The sequence below is a fragment of the Plasmopara halstedii genome (genome assembly GCF_900000015.1).
Source record: "Plasmopara halstedii genome assembly, contig: Scaffold_2604, whole genome shotgun sequence".
Taxonomy (NCBI): Eukaryota; Oomycota; class Peronosporomycetes; order Peronosporales; family Peronosporaceae; genus Plasmopara; species Plasmopara halstedii.
Genome location: NW_020189511.1, coordinates 241968 through 249380, shown reverse-complemented (window position 1 = coordinate 249380; position 7413 = coordinate 241968).

Sequence of the window (7413 nt, the reverse complement as noted above, 5' to 3'; positions counted from 1 at the left end):
AAAGAGCTACGGTAGCCCCGCTGCAGAAATTTATCAGCAATAAAGAAAATCAGTCCTTCATCACCAGCATGAATGAGATATAACGCCGCTAGCGCTTGTAGGTATTATACTTTCGGTATTCTTGACTTTTCACCATGCTACTAACAAAGGACATACGGTCATGCAGTGTGCATTGTTCTCCGAAGAGCAAAACACCTAAAGACTCGTGTTATCCTCGCAGGGAATTTGGTCTAATTAGAACTAGGTTATTTGCTGTCAACATTGCTAAAAGAAATAAATTTGCCGCATCTTCCCAGTTTCAGGTTGGCGAGACTCAAACGCGATCACATTTTCATGCCATCGGTATTTTCAATCAAAAGCAGCCTATCGCAACTGAAAGGCTGGAGTGTCATAGGCTCTTCAATCGGCTGATTTGACATCGAATGAAAAAGATGGGCACGAATGAGGTTCTTATAACCTCAAGGACCGCCACTTTCGCCGCGCAATAAAAACTTCTATGATCCACTTTAACAGGAGTGGTGACGGGTTTACTATGACGGCATAGTTTACAATGCTATCGCGCAGTATTTGGCCAGGCCATGTTACTTTCTCGGGAAATCCCTTTGAAATATAGAAACAGTCAATCTACAATAGATCTGGCTGCAGGTCCTGATTCCCAATGAAGCAGCCTTGATAGTAATTTTTGTCGTCGCCAAAAACACACTGACTTATATGAGCAAATAGCTAATGTAAGCGCATACACTCGAGCTTCGCTAGCTAGTGCTTAATCTGAACTTCACATCCGACTTTCTGTGCTTGGCACGACTATGGAGGGTTACATTGTCAAAATGATTTCGTGCATAGCCGCGATGTGTTCTGAACAGCTGTGTTACTGGACTACTGAAAGCCGGTGACACAGACTGTCCCTGCGACATAATTAGCCACTGCCAAATTCCGCTCAGAGTACTCACCGCAGTGAAAAAAAATGTTGTGTCTGATTGGCAGTAGAACGATAACGACTAATTAGGTTGATGACAGAAAAAATGCAACAGACAATGCCGTCAGCAGCAATTCTTTTTTACGAATCAGTGTTTGCACCATAACGCGGTGGCATTATTAATATTATGAGCAATCAGAATATGTCGCTCGCCGTGAGCCTTTTCGACACAAAAGTTAGCGCCTAGTGTGCTTTCTTTTCTCTATCTTACCGATCTAGCTCTGTTGTCGCACGGAAAACAGCATCAAGGACGCCGTATTGTTTCAATGGTGATCGACATTGCCGTATAGCACAATATCATGTTAGAAACAAAGTCGATTACATGACACAGTTCGCATTCGATGTAATCTGCAACCTCGCCGCGTCGTGATACTCCATTAATAAAACGATTGAAACGATCCATATAACCCTTGGAGTAAGATGTATCGCTCCTCACCGTTGGTGCTCTACGAGTGCCCGAGGTGCCAAACTTAGCCATGACTAGTGACGAGCTCAGCTCCTCCTACGTTACCAAGCTTACAAGTTTAGTAACCTCATTCTATTGCATCTTTTTTGCGTATATTTTCTAGGGTTTATTCTTCAACTCTAAAGAAGCCTCAGTGGAAGGTAGTGAGATGAGACTGACAATCCCTTGGACTACCCCAGTCACTCCATCAACGAGTGAGTAATCGTTCCCGCCACTTATGCGTGGAACTTCACTTCTGTGATGTGGGGCCATCACTTGATACGAGGAACTCAACGGTACCGCCATCTCTTGACAAGAGTACATCATCATTTTTCATTTTCAGAGTCTATCTATTTAGGCGTGACCTACAGTAGTCCTTCAGCTCTACCCGCTCTGGCACGCAGTCGCTTCTAACTTTCCACCAATTTTGGCACTGGGGACAACAGCTAACGCCCTTTTCTTACCGTCTCGCCAAATAAAGTTCTGGAATTCGCGGCATTCAGCACTCTTATCTTGTCTCAACAAAGAATTAATCGAAAAATCGCCGCATGAAATCGCTTTATTCCGTAGGTTCTCGGCTTCTGCAACTTCTGCTTTTGGAGCTTTGTGCGAGGCACACCTAGATAACCAAAACCTTCAGTTTTGAGTGATTCTATGTTCTTAAAGAGAGCTATAGTAGTTTTGTGCCGAAGCCAAAAGATCTTCAGCCTCTTGGTATAGGTAAATTCCTGACTCACCAATGCTCCACCAGGAGAAAAGTTTGTGAAAGCTTGCATTTTTATTTATAGTTGACCCACGGCGTGTGTTCTAGCCATGCCATGAATAAAATCACATCGTATCACGACTTTAATTCTCGGACTTACCAAAACTTTTTGCTGTTCAGGTTCTCAAATATCACTTAGCGTTTCAACAGAGCCTTCAATATTTTACCAGTGTCTTCGTTACATGCATGACACACGAATATTGTATCCGTGGCTGACATTATTAATGCCTCCGCGTAATGTCCACTGTTCCGACAGTCGGACGTCGTACGTAGCTGCACATCGACCCTGTATCAGAATATTCTACGATTAGATAAAAAATCAAGATTAGAATATCAACAGCCAAAAACCCTGGGTTACAAGTCCCATCTTTACAGGGTATCTCCTGTCAAGAATTGGGTCCACAACCTTCATGTGGTACAATATAATCAAATCTTACCCAATTGGCTCGTGGCGGCCAACTCAGAGCTAGCATTTCCCCATTCGAGGCCCGTCGTCCGCCCTAGCGCAAGTTTTATAGGGGCGAGCAATTCGAGATGTTTCATACGACTGCAGGCGGACCATCTCCGAGGACCGCGGAATTGTCTAGCAGCTAAAAAGCTTAATTCTTTCTCACCACGGCCACTCTCCAACACCTTACGACCTTACGTCCCCAGAACCTCATCCAGTCCTTGTGGCTCAGAAGTTTTTACTGTTTCCTCAAAAGAAGTAAGGTTGTTATGGAGACATTAGGGTGAACAGTACGCGTGATAAGACTCGATGAAGAAGGCAAATGCTAGTGTTGGACGCCATTGCGGCGATAATATTAATTTTCTTCTGATCGCAGTTTGCCTTCTTTAAAGGGTAGACTGTAACCTAAAATGCCGTCGATACGCTTGCATAGGCAGTGCAAACACCCACGACGTCATTCGCTTCAAATTGTTCCACGTTGAGAACGCCTCCTTTCCTTGGTATAGCACTTAGGTGTCCATTCGTGTGCGCGACCCCTTGCTTTAAAATAGCAAGCGAGCGAGCTGAGGCTTTGCTGCTCGCACCAAGTAACAAACTTCATTGTCATAACAGTTTTCCCCATCCATGAGAATATCTTTGTTTCAGCCCTCCAAAGCGTGAACGCTCATCATCAGCGGTCTCGCGGCGGGGATCATATGACCCTTTAACAGCACTCGGGTGGCACGCTCCTATACTCATCTCGTCAGCGCATTTTTGAAGCTGCTGTGCGCCTTCCGGCGGGCGATTACCACTTCCAGCTCGTTGATCACAAGCTTCCTAATCCCATTGGGACTGATATAGGGAACATCTTGTTGAGCTAGTTTTTTTATCATGAATACAGGTACTCAAGCGATCTTGGATTGCTACCAAATTTAACAGCGTTTGATGTTTACTTTGCGAAGAGTTTTAAATCTGAGAGTCTGCGACCGAAAACGCTCAATTTGTGCGCTTCTACCAGGAGCCGAGCTGAGAGACTATAAAATATTCCGCATTGTTATTTTAATTTGCTATTATGATAGTACATGTTATAAAGTGAAATTTAAGCAAAAACCAAAGCTGTCGTTCTACTTCGTTGTGAACAAAGCTATCTATCTCTTAGCGCGCGACTAGCAGTTCAGGTGCTCGTCGGACAGCTTCTTTTCGAGATTCCGTAATCTTTATGAATTTCGATATTCTGATACTTATATGTACTCACCATTGCATCAAGTGTAATGCGAACTTTGTATATTTGTACCGTATTGTTACCGGTGCGATTTTATCGAATATGTGACTATAAATTACACCAGATTACAGTTCTTGCTCCGTAATAAAAGTACTAATTGGGGTCGCTTCTGGGTGAAGAGTACGTATTCGTCATTTGTGAGTTGCTACTGCAAAAACTTCAAGTCAAAACTTTCAAGAACTATATTCTATGTGGCAGGGAGTAAACTTGGAATGTATCTGCTTTCAGGGTGGCTCGCTTCACATTTAGCCGTTTGCGATCTATTGGATCGGGCACGATGAGAATCATCTCATCTCTCACAGAGAATGACAAGATGGTTTTCTATTTCGCCGAGTATACCTACACGGTAAAGGTCAGCCGGGTCGGTTTATGGTGGTGGCGAATGCACTTACACTTTACCCTCCTATTAAGTGTTGCATTTCACAATGATAATGCTGTCGTTGAAAAGGTGACACTTAAAACGTAGAGTCAGACGCATCCTGTGTAGCACGTTCTTAATGAAGTGGCTAAAAAATAACATTTCTATTTGTCGAAGCGCTGGTTTGCACTCCTTCACCACTGTGCCGTATCTTAGGGCTTGCTGTTTTACTCAATTTTATGACAGTCAGCCTGTACATAAGGCTTGCATTGCCTCAAGGTGATGTTCATCAAGTACAGAATATTGTACAAAGCACAAGATTATCAATTTGGTGACCACTTTGGAAGTGAAACGACATACTGTTCAACAAGATCTATATCTTTGTGGTCCATCATTTGTAAGGAAATCAGCACATTTATGCGCGAGTGTGATTCGTGTTGATGGGTTCATCCGTCATCGTATACTGCGACTATTTTGGCTAGCTTGCCGGTTTCTCGACATGGCTAGCAGAACAAAAAACTATTTTTGGTCTTCCACGGTATTGTGGTCTTTGTGGACCGACGGGCATGATGACTTATCTCGTTGTTGTAAGCGATTATGTGACTCGCGAGGCTACAGCCAGAATCAATTTTGACCAAGTATTTTTAGCCGACATAGATAGCCAGTAGCTTCTGAATTGAAAAGGGATCCGTGCTTTACAGTGAGAATTCGGCAAACTCTGTTCTAGACAGCTAGGCACATCGCTCATAAGGCGGCAGCAATTTGTTAACCGCTGACCATCCGCAAATAGAAGATCAGGAAAACGCTTAAGTGGCGTTGTGGAGGATTTTCTTCGAAGCACTTACTTTTAGAGACCGCGGAACTGGCGCAAGTTGATCTTACCCATCATGTTTGAGCCGAATGACGCAGTACATACCTCTACGGGCTATACACTATTTTGTACAAATGGTCTGGTGAGATTTCTGAAACGTTTGACTTGCAAAGACTAAGGGCTCTGGTATAGAGTGGAATGGGCTGATGATCAAATTGACTATCTTATAAAAGTGATAATACACTCCGTAGCAGAACAAAAGATTTTATCTCAGTGAGTTTGAGCGCTGTGCGCAGGGTGCGCGGCCTTATGTCTGACAGCCAAAACAATAGCAGCACTTCGATGCTAAAAGTGGGCAAAACAAACACGAGTATGTTTTTTTGCATTAAATTCGATTGACCTATCGATATGTGCATTTTTACGACCTGTACGCCTGCGACCACTGTACATTGGACAGCTCGCGGTCGTAGCGAAAGAGTGACCGAGTTATACTCTGAATATCCAAAAGAGAATGCGAACACAATTAGTAGTCTATCAAGGCTAAATGAGTCCATACCACGTAGTGAGCCAGTCTCGCGAGGTTAGCTTCGATTTTGACATATCGACATGCGCATTTCGACCTGTACGCCTAAAGTGCGACCACCGTACATTGGACCGCTCGCGGTCGTAGCGAAAGAGTGACCGAGTTATACTCTGAATATCCAAAAGAGAATGCGAGCACAATTAGTATTCTATCAGGGCTAATTGAATCCATACCACGGAGTGAGCCAGTCTCGCGAGGTTATCTTCGTTGTTGACGGAACAATGTTGCTACCATCCCCTGTAGTTGAGCCACCCTCTGTTTAAAAAGCAATATCTCCTTTCGAGACCGCTGGGGATGCACAAGCAAGGTATGTTGACGAAGCCAAAAAGAGAAGGTCTATGATCTGGCTTACCAAGTCTCAGGTAAGCGCCGTGACTCTAGGGATATTATCAGTTCCTGGCGAAGCAGAAGATTTACCCTCTGTTTGAGAAGTTTGGCAGTATCATTCTGGTTCTGACGGCCTGGTGCACACTTTGTCTTTATCTCCTTTAAGAGAAGAACCATGTCACCCGTCGCAGAGCGTTTCCGACCAGTGAGAGGCGACCGATTTCGCGCTGAGAATGAATATGAGTCATAGCTGTTACAGCTGTCAATCAAGGATGTGAGGCTGGAGACAGCAGAATTTTTGATAATGGACTGTCACCTTGACATCCTCGTCATGCTTTGTACGTCGTCTAATATGCGATGATGCTCTTGGCGGGCGCCCGCATTGCGGATAGCCTTGAGAAGTGAAGGCAAATCAGTTTTGGCGGTTGATGCGCGAACCGAGTCTGATACTCAGCGGGACTTTTGCGGGCTTCTAGTACCAAGCTGCATTCCCTATGGAGGGTAACAGTTTTTCCAATCGCTAATACTCCTAACACAGACCGTTTTTTAAGGTGAGCGAAGACCCACGCGCATAGGCGTGTTGGAGCTTCGCAACAGCGCGATGAGAGACTCCGGACGGTTTGAGACATAAATCACGGCGTGATTTGGGCTGGCTCTTGCACTTGCCGTAAACAAGTTGGGCGCCTTTAGCAAGGTGAAGTTCGTTTGTGAAAGCTGGACATCGACGCGATTGCTACGGAAAAATGTCAAAACAGTTCTTACTGATTGATTAAGGTGTGCAGCGCGAAGCTCAAGCCGCGAGGAATCTAAGCTCAGTGAGCGCCTTTTTTAAAATGAACTGCCAGGCTGCGTATCAACGAGAAAGGGCGGACGTGTTTGTTTGGGCCTCGGAGAGACTGGAACCACTCTCATCGAGGTACACTACGAATCCTTACCGAGAATTCGGATGCGCGTAGGCCTGAAGAGTAGTTTAATATTGTGCGCGAAAGCAGACGCCTCGTGAAGTACGATTGGCGGTTTGAACGTGATAAAGTGATGACGGTGGAAAAGAACTTCAGGCGAAGTCGTTACTTGTGGGGCGGTCAATTTCGCTCAGAATATTTGAAGAGAAAGAATATGTGAACCTCAGTGTAAGCGACGTCCTAGCTGAGGAGGGCGTAACGGGCATATACTGTAATCCTGTGTACTTACCCTTCCACATTTAATACAGTTATGAGATACTCAATACAATTCAATTGTACAGGTTTCATATTTAAACTTTGGTGTAATTGTGATTATCCAAAAGTACCAGAACTTAAAAATGAGAGACACCTAGGCTCGTCAGAAAACAGAGACAGTTTGATATGAGATAGAGTAGAGCGTATTTACTTAGTAGTTGATACACAGCCAATCTTTGCTGTACCTGCGTTTTTGTTCGTTGAGCAATGGCTTCCAATTCTTT